The sequence below is a fragment of the Polyodon spathula genome, chromosome 14 (genome assembly GCF_017654505.1).
Source record: "Polyodon spathula isolate WHYD16114869_AA chromosome 14, ASM1765450v1, whole genome shotgun sequence".
NCBI classification, from domain to species: Eukaryota; Metazoa; Chordata; class Actinopteri; order Acipenseriformes; family Polyodontidae; genus Polyodon; species Polyodon spathula.
The window spans coordinates 10,773,419-10,791,855 of record NC_054547.1 but is presented as its reverse complement, the minus strand read 5'-3'; the positions used below and the strand labels follow the sequence as shown (position 1 = coordinate 10,791,855).

At 35.1% G+C, this 18,437-nt stretch overlaps 1 pseudogene; it reads left to right on the top strand.

Annotated features, from left to right (window-relative positions):
• LOC121327100 overlaps positions 1-18,437 on the top strand; it is a 173,447-nt pseudogene that overhangs the window by 42,975 nt on the left and 112,035 nt on the right.

Below are 18,437 nucleotides of genomic sequence, written 5' to 3'. Positions count from 1 at the left end.
TAAGAGTTGGAATTGATTAAAAAGAGTCTAAAAGATGTGTCAAGTTTCCCTTTGATTTTTCTGACATTGTGGGATTGATTAACAGGTGTCCATTAATTGTATCCGTATCAGAGGATTAAAGAATTTGTAAACAAACTGTATACGAAACAAGGAACATTACATCGTGGAATGATGCAAACCATTTTACATGCACTCTTAATCGTAGATATATTAATATATATATATATATATATATATATATATATAATATATATATATATATATATATATATATATATATATATATATATATATATATATATATATATATATATATATATATATATAGCATGGTCAACGTATAATTTATTGTCAGATAAAAAAAAAAAAATAAAAAAAAAAATGTCAACACTAATGTCACTTGATGATCAACCACCCAGGTTTAATAAAACATCTTGGTGGTGGGCATTCCGGCACAGCGCTTGATATTTTAGTAGGACTACCTGGCTACAGCAGTAGTGTAATTACCCAGCTGTCAGGGTGATAAGTGGGATTAATGGCAACCCAGTACACTTTAGTCTGCAGAGTGCTTAGAGAATTGCAAGATGGGATTATTATAGGAGCCTGTCTGTAGCGGGGCTACTCACGGCACTAAAATAATTGCTACAATTTACTATTGCATCACCCTGCCTCATTAACATCTGACATTTCAACAGCTGTTTATTTGTGAACCAGTTCAATAATAAAGGTGAATGAATTTGTGGAGGCTTACAGCAGGCTCATCTCTTGTCTGCTTGTCGTAGGACATACAAGGGAGCAACACATATTGCACATCCGTTTTTGGTTTATATGAATATTTAATTAGGTTGGGCTATATTATCCTATTTATTATTTAGAATGGGGATGTCATTGTGTGCCAATATGGTAGCTTCTAGCCATTATCTAGTCATCATCATTTATAATGTTATTACTCTACTCCGATGCAGAGACATTACACTTTTTTTTTTTTTTAATATTTCATTAAGTGATTTTAATCTCTGTTTCTATGCATGAAATAAGGAAGTATACAAAGTTTTTTACTAAGAAATTATTTTTGATATACCGTAACTGTCTTGCACGTGGCTTGTTGGCTGGTTGTCTTTTTTCTTATGTGGTTCACATATTGGATTCTGTTAATCTAATGTGGCTATATAACTAATTTGCAGGAGCAATGGTCTGCAGGATGGACTGTATAATGTCTGTTTTGAGACAGCTGGAACGCAGTAAATATTGTCTTTGTAATTGTTTGTACTTTTACAAGATCATTTTTAAACTCATTCTATTCTGTTTTACAGATTTAGTTGTCTTTGCTGCACAATGAGATTGACTTATTGAGACCCACTTTATTTGTTTATTATAAAATGCTTAATGGAAGATCTTACTATATGCATCATATGAAGCTTATGGATTAGCTATAGACTGGACCCCAGACACATTTTAAATGTTCACTTTCCTTTATTTGCTTTATTGCAGAACTACTATAGAGCTGCCAGAATCATTCTGTCTGACAACCCTATTGGACTGACTTGCAGAATGATGTGTCCAACTTCAGACCTCTGTGTGGGTGGCTGCAATTTATATGCGTCGGAAGAGGGACCAATTAACATTGGTGGACGTAGCAGTTTGCTACAGAAGTATGTACATGATTAGAAACACCTGCTACACAGTTACATAAAGACCTTGCTTGTATAAGATGTACAAATACATATTTTGTTTCTGTGCATGCTTTGTTTGTTTTACATCTTATTGAACTCATTCAGATTGAGACTCATTTTAAGTGATAGTGTTTAAAGTGATGGGGTTCAACACTACTACTGTTTATTGTGATCATTTGCAACTTATGGCCAGTACTGTCCATTTTCGGAATTTGGGTTTGAGAAATGTAAGCTTCATATCTGCAATACATAATTAAAGGGAGTTTTATAGTGGTATGCTAAATATTTTTCTAATCTGGTTATTAGTTTTGAATGAAAATGAAATGTGCTTCATGTAATTGGCTAGTGTAATAGTCAGGGGCAAAAATATTAAGTATTAAATTTGAATTGGGTAAAACACACACACACACACATATATATATATATATATATATATATATATATATATATATATATATATATATATATATATATATATATATATATATATATATATATATATATATATATATACAGCTCTGGAAAAAAATAAGAGACCACTGCAAAATTATCAGTTTCTCTGGTTTTACTATTTATAGGTATGTGTTTGGGTAAAATAAATATTTTTGTTTTATTCTATAAACTACTGACAACATTTCTCCCAAATTCCAAATAAAAATATTGTCATTTAGAGCATTTATTTGCAGAAAATGACAACTGGTCAAAATAACAAAAAAGATGCAGTGTTGTCAGACCTCGAATAATGCAAAGAAAATAAGTTCATATTCATTTTTAAACAACACAATACTAATGTTTTAATTTAGGAAGAGTTCAGAAATCAATATTTGGTGGAATAACCCTTATTTTCTATCACAGCTTTCATGCATCTTGGCATGCTCTCCACCAGTCTTTTACATTGATGTTGGGTGACTTTATGCCACTCCTGGCGCAAAAATTCAAGCAGCTCGGCCTTGTTTGATGGCTTGTGACCATCCATCTTCCTCTTGATCACATTCTAGAGGTTTTCAATGGGGTTCAGGTCTGAAGATTGGGCTGGCCATGACAGGGTCTTGATCTGGTGGTCCTCCATCCACACCTTGATTGACCTGGCTGTGTGGCATGGAGCATTGTCCTGCTGGAAAAACCAATCCTCAGAGTTGGAGAACATTGTTAGAGCAGCAGGAAGCAAGTTTTCTTCCAGGACAAACTTATACTTGGCTTGATTCATGCGTCCTTCACAAAGACAAATCTGCCCGATTCCAGTGTTGCTGAAGCACCGCCAGATCATCACCGATCCTCCACCACATTTCACGTGGGTGCGAGACACTGTGGCTTGTAGGCCTCTCCAGGTCTCCGTCTAACCATTAGACGACCAGGTGTTGGGCAAAGCTGAAAATTGGACTCATCAGAGAAGATGACCTTACTCCAGTCCTCTACGGTCCAATCCTTATGGTCTTTTGCAAACCTCAGCCTGGCTGTTCTTTGCTTCTCATTGATGAAGGGCTTTTTTCTAGCTTTGCACGACTTCAGCCCTGCCCCTAGGAGCCTGTTTCGATCCGTCCTTGCCGTGCACTTCACCCCAGCTGTCGTTTGCCATTCTTTTTGTAGGTCACTTGATGTCATCCTACGGTTTCTGAGTGACATTCGAATGAGTTGGCGGTCATCCCGGTCAGTGGAGAGTCGTTTTCGCCCTCTGCTGGTCTGTAGCTTTGTCGTCCCCAATGTGTGCTGCTTGACCTTGTTCTTATGAACCGCCGTCTTTGAAATTTTAAGGATGGAAGCAACCCGACGCTCACTGTATCTCTCTGCCTTTAAAGCCAGAATTGAACCCTTCTTTTCCTCAATCAAAACTTTCCTTTTCAACTCTTTGGGCATGGTCAATAGTTATTTTTTGATTCCAATTACTTTTGAGGTACTACTAGGAGTTATGGAGTTATTGGAGTTATGCGTCCAGGAAACGATTTATTTCTTTATTCTCTCTTTAAAAAAAAAAATAAATAAAAAAAACTTTAAAATATATACTATATTTACCTTGATCTTCTGATATTTCGCCAGGTAACATTCCGCTGAGGAAAATAGTCCCTACTATAATTAGAATAGAAAAACAACATACACGTAGAGAAAACATTATTATTATTAATAAAATTATTATTATTGCTAACAGATGTATTTATTGGGGTCTTACTCTTTCTTATTGTAATTTATCTGGACATGTACAATTCTTGAATAGTCCAGTGTAGTATTGAGTCGGACTCCAAACTTGTTGTTGGAGGCGGGGCATCATTCAAGCAAGCAGAGAGTGGATTGGCTGGTGCGGAAAGAATTGCAACAGGGTTGGGAGTTTGCCTTGCTGGTTTTGAGGGAGGGTGTTGTTTGGATCCTGCCGATGACAGAATTGTGGACCAATCGTGTTTTCCCTGTTGGTTTGCTGTCCAGTAGCTGCAAACTGAGTCCTCGTTATGGTGTCCCGTTATAGACTTGAATAGAACTTCAATGTTCCAGCTGGCATCTATGCAAAATAGAAGCCTGCTAGATCTGGAAGCTGATTGGCTGTTCGCACTCAATCGTTTTCTATTCTATATATATATATATATATATATATATATATATATATATATATATATATATATATATATATATATATATATATATATATATAATTTTGAGATATATTTATAATGCAGTAGGAGGCCTGCACCAGTTGTTATTCAAATTGTATATTCACAGTTCAAATAGAGCTTCCTAGTCCATTAAATCCATGAATAGCTTTATTAAAACTACCTGCAATGTAAGTTTGTCATGCATAAAAAAAAAAGAAAATTAAGTTCTTACTATATTTTTTCACAACGCAGTACAAATTTCAGTATACAAATTTGTGTGTACGGTACACTTTTTTACTAATTTTCATTTTTTAAAAGTCATTTTTGCTACAGTAATTGCTTTTGTTCCTGAATAATGTAAGTTTTTAGGGTTCATGATATGTATTTTACTAGTCTCTACATTCTGTTGCCAAGTGCGCAGAATAAGACCTGTTTCAGACAATTGTTATACAGAATACTCTAACAAGGATTATTTACCTCACACTGTGCATAACAACTGTAATCTTGAGATTGGTCTGGAATGCAATGACAAAGACTACATGTTTAAAGGTTTCCCATACCTGTTGAGCTCCACAGCTGGAGAGTCTAATTTTCCTAACAGAAAGGTGGTTGTTCAAGGAAAATGTATTTGCAACTAAAACAACAATGTATGTACTGCATGTGGTTAGTTAAGCTTCATTCAAATCTAGACATTTGTCAGTATTTCAATTTTTCTTTTATATTTCAGAATAAGCGACCAAAGCCCTGAGTCAATTAGGTACAGTTTAGTTGTTATGGTACTACAGATTTGATTCAATTTCTTTTCTAGGTGTTCAGTGCAATGCAAATTCCTCAGATGAGGAACACCAACGTAGTTCTCCTAAAGAAATGCCTGAAAACTTTCACTCAGAAATTGCCCTGATTGGCAGTGGTCCTGCTAGTAACAGTCCTTTTTGCAGATCAATAATTATGAATATTTTCAGAAGGTCAAAATATTTCTAGAATAGTGTTGCATTAATCAAAATGTGACAGGACCAACATATTTAACATGCACTGGGGGAGGGGCAGTGGAAGTTGACAGTTTTATAAATATATATATATATATATATATATATATATATATAATATATATATATATATATATATATATATACGGTCCTTACAAATTCAGTCATGGCGGTCCAATGTTTAAGTCATTTTTGGTGGTAAAGCAAGGTTGTTTGAAGGGCTTTCATTAGAATTATTATGAACTTTTTATTTGTTCCACCTAATTTGTAGCACATCTGAGATCTCTCTGTTCCTATTGCCCTACAGTGTGGTAGACTTTGAAATTTAACTGATGAAGGACTTGGGTGTAAAGGTAATGAAAACCATGACCTACCTGTTTCATGGGAGAGCCAAGAATGAATGAGGGCTTATCAAAGATTAACAGCAAAATGTCAACCGCATTAATAAAGAACAATTAAAAGCGGCTCTAGGCTGAGGCAAGAACAATGCTTTCTCTCGTTCTGGGCATTTGTCTGCCTGTTGTCTGAATGCCACTAGTGTGAGAAAGGGCACTCAATAGTTCTCATCTGGCACACCTGCATGTGATTAATTGTCTTGAAAACAAATTCCTGAAGTTGCATTGGGGGTTCAGCGTAAGGGTCTGATTATTTTTAGCCAAGATACTGTGATATGCAGGTCGATCAGTCTTGAGAAATTCACATCATTATGATTATTATAATTACTGATGGCTGGCATGAAAACATCAATTCATTAGCTTTGTCACTATTGAGATTCTAAAGTTTCTATAAGCACAAAGAGGAAAATACTAGACATTTAATTGAGTAGGATTCTTTACAGTTCTTATGTTTTACCTGCTAGCATTCACCCTTTTTTACTGCTTTTTTCATAGGTGGAATGTGAGAAGGACCTTGGGAATGGTGGGATGGTGCTTCATTCTTTAAGAGAAGATTGATACAAAGCAGGAATATGTTTGTGATTAATCGTGGAATATTAGAACCACTTAACCATTTTTAATGTTCCACTTCTTTACTAACAGTTTAATTTCTTCAAAAAGAGGAGTACATATAATGTATTATATTTCAGAAAGTTCAAAATCTTTAGGCATCATAATTACAAAAGTGGTCAACTATTTTATGGATTTTCTTAAGAATGTGAGAAGAACTTTGAATTTATAAAGAAAATTAAAGCATCAATACCATCTTCTGTAGTGATAGACATGTATAATTTTCTGTGGCATACACTAATGGAATGTGGATTAAAAACTGTAGACAACAGTATTGTTTCTGGCCTAACAGCTCTTTACTAGCTCACATTAAAACACGTTAACCCATTAGTGGACATTGGATATATTTTTATTGTATCTACAAATCGTGATTGTTTTTTTTTTTATATATTTACAGGATAACAAAATATTTGAAGGATGCTGTGTGGTCTAGTGGTTAAAGAAACAGGCTTGTAACCAGAAGGTCCCTGATTCACATCCCAGTTCAGCAACTGACTCATTGTGAACCTTGAGCAAGTCACTTAACCTCCTTGTGCTCCATCTTTTTCGTGTGAGATGTTGTTATAAGTGACTCTGCGTTGTTGTAAGTGACCGATGCATAGTACACACACCCTAGTCTAGTATCTTGTAAAGCGCTCTGTGATGGTGGTCCACTATGAAAGGTGCTATATAAAGATTATTATTACTGTAGTTTTTTTTTTTTTTTTTTTATTGTAATGCTAATATCTTTTTGATTTTCTGCCGGAATAAATCTGTTTGGAGAGAGAATTTTAGTTAGAAAGCAGATATACAGACTAACTTCACTATAACGAACCCTTCTTATAACGACCACCGTTTAACGATCCCAACAGCAATACAAATTAGCCCTACTAAAACGATCACGTACAGGATCGACCCGGATAGAACGATCTCAGTACTGACTGACACTGAACTTTCTCCAGTGTCAAGTGTGTTATTCTCTCAGTGAAAACAAAGACCATGATTGACCAATTCAAAGATAACGCTAATTCAAAGATTACCTATTGTAGTATGAGTCATGCATGGCGAATGCAATCGTTGCCTGTCAGTCATCTTCACACAAACTGCAACCAGGCAACGGTTGCATAGTTTTTTTTCAAGAGGAAGGACATGTAATTACTGTATTCAGCATGTAAGTGCACATTCTTTCCTTTTCTTTCTTTTCTGTTTTCTTTTAGACGTACCATGGGGGTACGATCAAATGATTGTTTACAGACGGGCGCGATGATTGAGTCTTGCTGCCTGCCTGTCATGTTGTCTCTGTGCGTTACCATCATTGGTAGCATCACGATCCGTTTGTTTACTTTCTGTTTTGTGTTTAATAAATCCTGCGAGCCTGTGCTGGAGTTTTCAACTCCAACTCCTGTCTAACAATGCGGTTACCCACACATGTGACACGAGTACCTTGTCACAATATCGTTTAAATGTTGATCGGTGTGAAAGAATCTTCATAAAAGTACTATATATTGACGTTCAATTCAAATTTGCCGTTTTGGCATTATTTTGATACAAAATAATGCCAAACCGTATTATAGTCAACACCCTGATATAACGAACAATTCTCCAGGTCCCAGGGGGTTTCATTATAGTGAAGCCTGTATATTGTATTGAAACTGTTTGGCAGGTGAGGCTTTGCTTTGCACCCATTATATTTCAAATAATTTAATTGACTGCAGTGTCTTTCATAGAGATCTTTGGTAATAAAGCCTGGTTTCTTTCAATTAGCAAGTAATACATAAGCCTTTATTGTTTAATCTTTTTAAAGCACTTCATAATGATGCTCCCTGAATAACTAGCTGTTAGGATGGATGGGTTTTCAATAGTGCTGTTCGCAGACCTGTTAAGAAAACAATGTTATTGTAATATTGTAACTTTAGTAATTAGATTTTCTGTAGCAAAGGGCTGGAATTTATTTAAAGGGGCAAGCAAATGCATTGTGAAAGATTTGGTATCTTATAGCTGCAACCACCTCATGTGTCAGTTTGCATCTGGATCTTTCTACATTTATTCCTCTTAAGCTGACAGATAAAGTATTACAAAAGTCTATGCAAGTTCCAAGCAACCATTAGCCATAGGGAATAAGCAATATACTGCAGGTTTCTATTAGGCATTTAAAAATGCCTTAATGTGAAAGCGGTTATTTATTTATTTATTTATTTCCATAAGTTGCAAACGGATTACATTTGATAAAGATTCTAATTAATATACCTGGAATTACAACATACTATTATAATAATACCCACTTCCCTTAGCTGCTCTTGATCTAGCAGACAACCAGCAACATAAATCCAGGGCACTGAGCTGCAGATAAAGACACCACCTCATGTCAGTGCAGATTTCTGATAGTCGATAGCTTTGATTGGTAGCAAACCTCAAGCCGCTCAGTTATTAGACTATTTCTTACATTTCTTACAGTACTCCTAACTTTGCAGTGCTGGAAGAGGGAAAAATCTGGAGTGTTTAGGAAAGCCAAGAGACTCTTGATTTCTAATCAGTTAAGTTATTATGTACCGTGGCTTAAATCAAATTAAAAGTCAAAACTATACAGCCTGTTCCTTAATATCTGAAGTTATGTGCCTGTGCGGCACAAAAGAAGTACAAAAGAAGAAAATAGACCACTTTTTAAGGAGGAACAAGTTTTTTTTTTTTTTTTTTAAACTCGAGACATTTATATGAGAATGTCTCGTGTAAAATGCTTTTTTGGGTTTCCGTTCGCTCAGTTTTTTTTTTTTTTTACTCGAGTAAACCGGGCTTTTCACCCGACGCCATGCAAATGAATGGGAAAGGTTGATATGTAAATTAGCTATGCGTAAAGTACATGTGCTGTTTTTGAAGATTACTAGTGAAGTATTGTGAAAATGTGGTTTCAATGGGCAGAGAACTGGTACACAAGTGAATCTAAAAATACCTTGTGTCTGGTTGGTTAATAATGTGTTTTACTGCTCTTACCCAAATTGTTTTTCAAATGTCATTAGTCAGGTGTCATGTTGTTAGTAGTGAATACTGTTTCAACTTATTTATGTTACGACTCATTAATTAAAAAATGTTTTAATTAAAAAAAACACGTTTATATATATATATATATATATATATATATATATATATATATATATATATATATTATATATATATATATATATATATATATATATATATCCCTTTCATTCAGGCAATACAGCATATAGGGGATCAGGTGATGCAGCATATACCTACTCTTGCTTAGAAACCCTACCTGTCCAGACATCTGACAGCTGCTGAGGCAAATACAGGTAGTGGGCACTTGAGGGAGGAGGCTCCTTTGAGAGGGAAATAAAAAACAAAACAAAAAGTACAATGGAGGAAAAGCTTGTGGTTTTGATTTCTGATTTTCCAGTTGTATAGTACAACATTAAGTGGGTTTGAAATCTGCCTTCATCAAACCGGAGCTCCTGTATCAGCCAATGATATTCCCCGTACCCTTTTCTTTTCTTGAGGATGTCATGGACCTACAGCGACCTTACTTTTTTTTTTCTTTCTCTGGTAGAGCAGATATTGTTCCCGGTATTGTGTTAGATGCACAGTGCCACTGATTGTTGCTGCATTTACAGTCGTCCCCCCACAAAAGTTTGATATGATGGGGTGGCATTTGTTAATCATGTGTATATGATAATGCTCAGTAATATCAATGCATAATCATGTCTTTAACTCACACTGCCTTTGCCTATACCCAGCAAACCAGACAATATTCACAAAGAAAGAAAATATCTCTTTGCCTAAATTTTACCCAGCAAACCAACAATGTTCACAAAGAAAGAAAATATCTCAATTTTAAAAACGCAACGTGTTTTTATTTTATTTTAAACAACACAATTGCCTGATATTCTGGGTATTCTGGGGAGGGGGGAATTATGATGGTGTGTGTGGGGGGTTAAAATTAGATTTTATATATATATATATATATATATATATATATATATATATATATATATATATAAATATATATATATTATACATATATATATCTATATATATATATATATATATAATTATATATATATACACAATAGCTCATTACCTAGGAAGCGGCATGCTCGCAGCGTCCAGTGTGAATGGCCCTTATGGGTGTTTATGCAAATTTCAACCCGCGACTTGCAACCTGTTGGATGTTGTTGTGCTGTTTTGGGTGCTTGAGCTGGCTCATCACATCCAGTTCACCAACTGTATTTATTAACCTTGGACGGCAGAACACGTTGTCTATATGCATAACTGGGGGCAAAAAAAGGATGGGAATTAATTCAGGTAGACATTTATGCAGCTCACTTGCTCTTCGTGTTTAACTTTAGCGTAGTTTTTACAGCAAGGGTATTTTCAAACAGCTGTTTTAATATTATAACACGGGCATAACGCAGTTCATGGTAAGTGGTTTTATACAGAACTGTAAACCCACAAGAGATACAACATGACAGTCCAGACACACGAGAACTACACCACTGCTAACCATAACCCCCCACTTACTCAGCCACTTACTTTCTGCCATCTTGGAATCCATAATAACTGACCTGCTCCCTTACAATATTTATAGTTAAGGATAAACATGCTCATTAACATTTACACGTGAAATGCGGGTTTCTATGCGAAACTGGGCATGAATTTTCCTGTGTGTTTCGTCATTTACACAAATAAGTAAGATTTACACTATCCTTCTTTGACCCTTTTTTCGGCCACAAACCTGAGTAATTCTCCTAAACGTGCACGCGCTTCGCCATTTCACGTGTAAAATGACCAGCATGGAAACCCCATGAGTGATGTGATTTTTTAGTTTGGCTGTAAGACTGTAACATTGTTTTGAAGGATTTGTGTTGAAGCACATGGGTGATGGGTTGCTGTTTTAAAACATGCATTAAGGTAGTTCACACTAACCTACAGTACCACATTGAAACAAGGATCTGGGAACTAATATTTGTAGAAAATGCCTGAATGATGGAGACATTTTACATTAAAAAAAAAAGCTTTTTTTTTTTTTTTTTTTTTTTTTTTTTAAGAACAATCACATATGACACAAATATGAGCCATCTGGCAAGTCTTTTTTTTCTGGCTCAAAGGCCAAACAATAATAAATATTGTTTTGATCAAAACAGAGCTCAGGCTCAATAGAAAAGGCATGATCCAAAATGTTGGTAGTATTTTTGCTGCGGAATAAGATAAAATCATAGTAGTTAATTAAATGATCAATTAGTTTGCAGATTTGTTATTATTAAAACAAATTCTAGGTGTTTTTTTGGGGGTAATGTTATTGAAAGTCCCTGGTATAGAGGAAAGGTTGTTTAATTTAGTTTAAGCCATTACATATTTAAAATCTTCTTGTAGTATTTTTGCATACGTTCTTTCAATCTTCACTAGGTTCAAAGGGTTCGTGGACTAGTGAAGTAGTGAATGAAAGTCAAAACTCAAAATGAAGTACCATTCTTCCTTCACATTGCATACTGTTAGATACTGATAATGTTTGATTAACGAGCAGCAGCCTAGCACAGAGTGAAAACAGCTGTAACGGATGATTTATTATTTCAAAGGTATTGCCTGCTCTCTCCACAAATGTAAGTATCTGCATCTGAACAAAATAAATGAGATGCAACATGTGAAAAATGAAAGCAAATTGCTTATAAAGGAGGTGTCAGAAGCAGGGTGTTTTAGTTAAAATACACTTTGTCATGAGCTTTTTCAATATGGTGCTGAATACAGATACAAGAGCGAGAGATTCTGGCATCTATCAGCTGAGACAGAGATGAGGGCAAAGTTAATGTGCTGTAACTTAGCTTAGAAACTCTGCAAACCTGAACATGCTTCTACATAGCAGACATCATAGATAGCAGGGTTTTGGGCTTTTTTTTGGTTTGTTTTTTTATCAAAAAAATGTTTTTCACAATCTTTAAAAAATAATTAAACAGATCAATCTTTACCCCTCCCGGAAAAAACACCACTTATTTTAAAACATTTTACTGGGAAACATCCCTGGGATGTATCATCCATTTATTTTTTAGGGGTACATTTTTATTTTATTTTGTAGTAATAGATCAAAGAATGTATAATTATAGTCTAATGTTTAAAGGGGGTTATCTGGTCTACTCAACACAGCCCACTCTTATGAATATTGAATTTCAATTGCTTTCAATATTCTTGAATTTTCTAATATGTATCTTTTGCATTATCAATGTTCTTTAAATGATTGCAGATTTATGTATGAAATATGCTCTACCTTGCCAGATAAGTTTAGATTTAGAATAATTCCTTGATAGGAATTAGAACTATTTAATACAATTTCAGCTTTTACATTCAAAACATTCAAGATGTCATTTTGACAAAAATCACTGTATGGAAATGCATTAAAATATTTAAAAAAAAAAAAAAAAAAAAAAAACATGTCCAGGTGATTCAAATGCAGACTTTAAACAATGGAATTACATTGAAAAAAACAAACTGCAATCCACCACATTATTGGAGGATTTAATTAGGCAACAATATCTGATAGAAAGGGAATTATCAGAGATTACAGACTGGCTCAATTTTTTATGCCCCGCTTATGAGCGGAGTTGTGCTATCCAGTGGTGGTTCTCCACAAACATTGCCATTCCAGGAAAACCTGGGAGAGGGCTGTATATGTTGAGTAGGTGGGGTCGGCAGAGTTGAAGGGTCACATTGTCACATGACTGAATAGAATGTGGATATTTGTTGAATGCCAAGCAGTACTTTTCTCAGGCAAGATCAGCCCAAGTATAGAGCTAGGTAAAGGATGTACAAAAATTATAAGAACTTAATACTGGGGCAAGGGAAATGAAAAAAAAAAAAGTAACATTTTAAGCTACTCTCATTTTTTGTCATGTCATTTAGTGTTTTATTTAGAATATAAAATATAAATAAAAGGGGAGGGGTGTGCATGGAGTAATTTATTAGAAGTGATTAGGGGCAGTTTTAATGTAATGGTTGCAGTCACCAACACCACCCATATTTATATTTTATGTGCTCTCACCCATAAAATAATTTAACCATTAGATTACAATGTTATTTACTTTTAAACAGGGCAGTATAATGCAGGGCAGATAACCCTGAGCAGTGAATTACAGTGCTCAAATGGCACTATTTATTAAGCTATGATAACACTAATGTTCATCTTTGATGTATAGCATGTGTGACTTTAGCTGATCTTGTAGACAGCCTTAAGGATGTTTCATTGAACATTTAGTATGGCAGTGAGCCAGAATACATTTAGCCTAAACCCAGATGACAGGCTGGTAATGAGGTTGTGATTGATAACCGTTGTTTCTTGAGAAAACCTGCTTTGTATGTGTGTATGTATGTATGTGTGTATGTGTGTATGTGTGATTATCACATCCATACATACATATATATATATATATATAATATATTATTATATATATAATATATATTCATATCTATATATATATCCCCCATAAACTAGTGTCTGCTTCTTAGTTGTTACATTAGCCATTTAAAGGCTAGGTTCCAGTCTATAACAGTCCCTAATAAAGCAGTCTGAGAGGATGTATGCTACCATTCCTGGAATACAATGATATAGTGTGTATAGTGCCAATCCGAGCGTATGTATGTCACAGCACATCACAAACCCTATTCATGACATCAGCTGTACTATATTCAGTTCCGATAGTAGTGCACTTTATTTCCCCCTCAGATCTGTTGACTCTAATGGTTCGGTTATTTTTGACATGTTTAGAACGGTACCTACACTGTATTCATTTTAAGCAGATTGCACAAGAAGCTACTCTTGGCAAAAATTAGTTGTCTTCTGAACAATCACAGGCAACAATAGGCAGGTGACTCATAGTGTAACTAATATGTAAAGCAGTATATTTGGGAATTGTAGGAAGAAACGCCTGCACATGGTAATATTCAGCTCAACATGTGCAAAAGTAATGTCCTTTTGTCATTAACATTTGAAGTAGGTAAACCCAAAATGTCACCTTTATTAGGAGTAAGAACGCTACAGGGACTCCATGTCTGTTGAAGCTACTGTATTTGTATAATGTAGAGTTTATAAATTAATTGTGACAGAAAACACTGCTTCCTGGTATGAAGCGCCATTACTTACAAATATTTTAACAAATCAAATGTATATTCTAACATTCCTTGCAACCTCTTTATATTTAGTGCTACCAATGGTATTGGCCCAAACTGCAGTGGTTGTAATGAGAAGGACTGATAGTTTAGGTGTATTTTTTCCTTGAGCTGTAGTTTGAATTTATTCCATTCCCCCAGCAGACATATAAACCTATAACATCCTTCAGAGATGAATTTAGGAAAGGGGGTTGGAGAGAGCAGGGAGGGAGGGGGATGGATGTGTTTTATTTCTGGTCAGGAAATTAAAATTGATCACAGGAGACACAAGAGACTAGGTTGTAGAATCAGAGCTCAATGTGGTTAACGAGGATAGGGCATGGCATGTGTTCTGCTCAGCTGTGCACTTACAAGTTACAAATAATAATGATTGTGGAGGTTACGCTGGGTTTTGGAGCAGTGCTGTTGCTTTTTTCTTTCTAAGGGACCCTGGCTGTGTCGCCACTGATCAGCTGGGACACCTGGGAGAGGGCTGCTCCTTCTTGTGCAAGCAATGAATGGATATGTGATAGGCTGCTTTATCAAAGATCAAACAACAGGCACAAGGAGGAAAAAAAAAAACCTTTAATTGCCACCCTCACTTAATAGACCTGCTGGACAAAATGCTTTTAATGATGAGTTTTTCGCCTGAGACGTGTCCAGCAGACAGATGAGTGACTGAATACTGCATTGTATTCGTTTTTTTGTACTTTTTATTTATTTATTTGCAACCAATGCTGGTATCTTTTTGTTTTGAACTAATGAATACAAACATACAAACGTATACCGTTTAAAAGTTTGGTGTGAGGTGGGTTCATGATTTTAATAGTGTTTCCCAAATTTAAAGCTGCTACTGAACTATGGATTTGCCACCCACAGACCCAAAATCAATGCATGTTAAAACTGGTTCTTGTTGGTGAAAGTTTTTGTAACTAAGGATCATATGGAACAGCACTCCACTAGCTTGCCAGCTAGAAAGACAGTTCAATGCAAGTTGTCTACACTACCATTTATTTATTTACTTTTTAAAAATATTTTATGTTCTCAATATGAGAAATATTAGACCGTTAAAATTCACTCATGTGAACCAAATCACGGTAAAATACTTGAATCAGGACACACACATACATGTTCAGGATAAAATGTTTGCATGCTGCTTTGCTTTGGCTTTCTAGACGTGTTTTATTCTCCTGTTTTACATACTATTAGCAAGCAAAGGCTTAATATTGTGCAAACACATGCACAGGATGAGTGTTAGTAAGGTATTTTTCTTTTGATCACATGACTGGCATGCAAAACTCAATTTTTATGTCAATTGATAGTTGACAATATGCCCTTCAAATAAAACAATCATTTAATGCTTGTCTGCAGCTCTGTTCTCCTAACATTATATCCAGAACTTGGCAAACTGGCTTGAACAGGATTTGGTTTGAACAGAACACGTTGACAAAAAATCATCTTGGTTATCCACATCTTCAAATCTCACCTGTTTTTTTTTTTTTTCTGTAGAACATTTTAACGCCAGGCTTCCTTACCAAGTGTCATTGCTACAATTATTTTATTTATTTTTCAAATATATGTGAAATACATTTGATGAAACTTTGCATGGGTAATAGTTTCAAGGTGATATTCCACAGTACATATATAAATCAGAAACTCAGAAGTTAATGTAGGTACCACAGGGTTTTCTTTTTGTGTGTGTTTTTCTTATCCTTTTGTTGTCACATACTTTAATAACCAAATGCATTCGATAATTTATGGGAACCTTAATTTCAATGAACAGTTAATTGTTGGAAACAGATCAAATATACAGGTATTTGAAGTTCATTCTAAAGCTTTTGTTTTCTATTTTCAAATAAATGCTTCCTTTTTTCAGTTTATTACATGTAACAATTTTTTTTTTTTTTTTTTTTTTTTGTTCCTGGGTAGTAAGTGTTATTTCCTAATTGCTTATGCCTCAAAAATATAGAAAATGGCTATTATTCCCCACAAACTTTGTTTTTGTGACCAGGACAGTGATATTTCAAAATATCACTATTTCCAGTGGGAAAATGGGCAAATGTGTGTCTTTTCGTTCACATAAAGTCAGAAAAAAACAACATATGAATCCAAATTAACATGTATTTATACTAAAGTAATACAAAAATGACTACAAAAGATTTAGAAGTGAGTAGTTTTTCAAGATTGTATTTGTACTGTATTTACAGTATAATCGTAAATCTCGAGAAACTGCTCACTTCTAAATCTTTTGTAGTCATTTTCGTATTACTTTAGTATAAATACATGTTAATTTGGATTCATATGTTGTTTTTTTCTGACTTTATGTGAACGAAAAGACACACATTTGCCCATTTTCCCACTGGAAATAGTGATATTTTGAAATATCACTGTCCTGGTCACAAAAACAAAGTTTGTGGGGAATAATAGCCATTTTCTATATTTTTGAGGCATAAGCAATTAGGAAATAACACTTACTACCCAGGAACAAAAATTGTGTTACATAGTGTTATCATACAATACTAACAATAATAATAACAATAATGTCAATAAAAATATTGATGACAGAAATGCATTCATATTAGGGGTTTTAAACTTGACTCGCATCAAAGTACATTTAAACTATTAGCTTAGTTTTTAATTGCTGTTTTTGGTATACCATAAGCTTTAATGTTTCAAACTAACTGAAGAGATGTATTTTATTGAGTGCTATTTTAGTTAGCTGAAGAACAAGAACGATACTGCTGCTCATTTTTTCATACTGTTTTGAAAGAAACATGTTGAATGAAAAAAAAAATCTACTTTCTTGTGACTAAGAGGATAGAATAAACTTATAGCACTGCCGTGAAAGGAAAGCAAATGTTGCAAGTTTCACAGTTTTATTTCTTCATTCTGAGATATGGTGGAATATTGGGTATACCTTCTAGTTGTCCTTTTGCCAAGGTCTTTAGAAACCCTCTGCCATTTGTAAAGATTTTTTTTTTGTGCACCGTTTTTTTGATAACGCATTCGGGTAGACAATACTAATCGATCAGTTATGTTTTAATCAATCAAAGCCCACAGGTGTGATTAATGTGTGAATCATTAACCCTTTCAGGACCAAGCATTTTTCAGTGGGATGCTCCCCCAGGACAAATCATTTTTTTGGACTGTCTTCCTATAAAAATTCTCAAAAAATCTGTTACTTTGCAGTAACATTTTGGAAATGGTGTCCTTTTTTCAGAACACTAGGGAACATTATAAAGTACTTCAGAAACCATACAGACTTTTATATATATATTTTATATATATATAAACCAATTTTCCTGTTTATTATGTTTTTTTGTGTTAAGTTTTTTTAGGTGTGTATCACTTTAAAAAAAGACAATTCTGTTTTTTTAATTAGTGATGCATGCACTTTTTGAAAATGGGATATAGTTCCTCCACTGTTTGTTTTCAAACGCACATTCCCTTGACAAAGGTATGAAAACATACCGAAAAGTTGGGAAGTTGGCTCTTTATGTGTGTTAAGTGTGAAACCTGGTGGTCTAACAAGTCTAGTTTTCGCCTGGGCCAATCTAGTTTCATCCAGGGTTTCTGAATCCCGAAGTTAACACTTTTTTTTTTTTTTCAATTTAGTAGTCGCCAATTAGTTTTTTTTTATTTTTGTTGTTTTCTCCCCAGTTTAGTAGTGGCCAATTATTTTGTTTAGCTCAGCTCACCGCTACCACCCCTGCACTGACTTGGGAGCGGTGAAGATGAGCACACGCTGTCCTCCAAAGCTTGTGCCGTCAGCCGACCACGACTGCTTTTTTTCACACTGCAGACTCATCATGCAGCCACCCAGAGCTACAGAGTCGGAGGACAACTTAGCTCTGGGCAGCTTACAGGCAAGCCCGCAGGTGCCCGGCCAGACTACAGGGATCACTGGTGCACGGTGAGCCGAGGACACCCTGGCCGACCTAACCTGCTCCCCCCCCCCCCCCCCCCCCCCCCGGGTGGTGCTCAGCCTATTGTGCGCCACCCCATGGGAGCTCCCGTCAGGCATGTCAGGTCCAATTTATTTTCACACGTGCTGTTTATTTTACACACGCT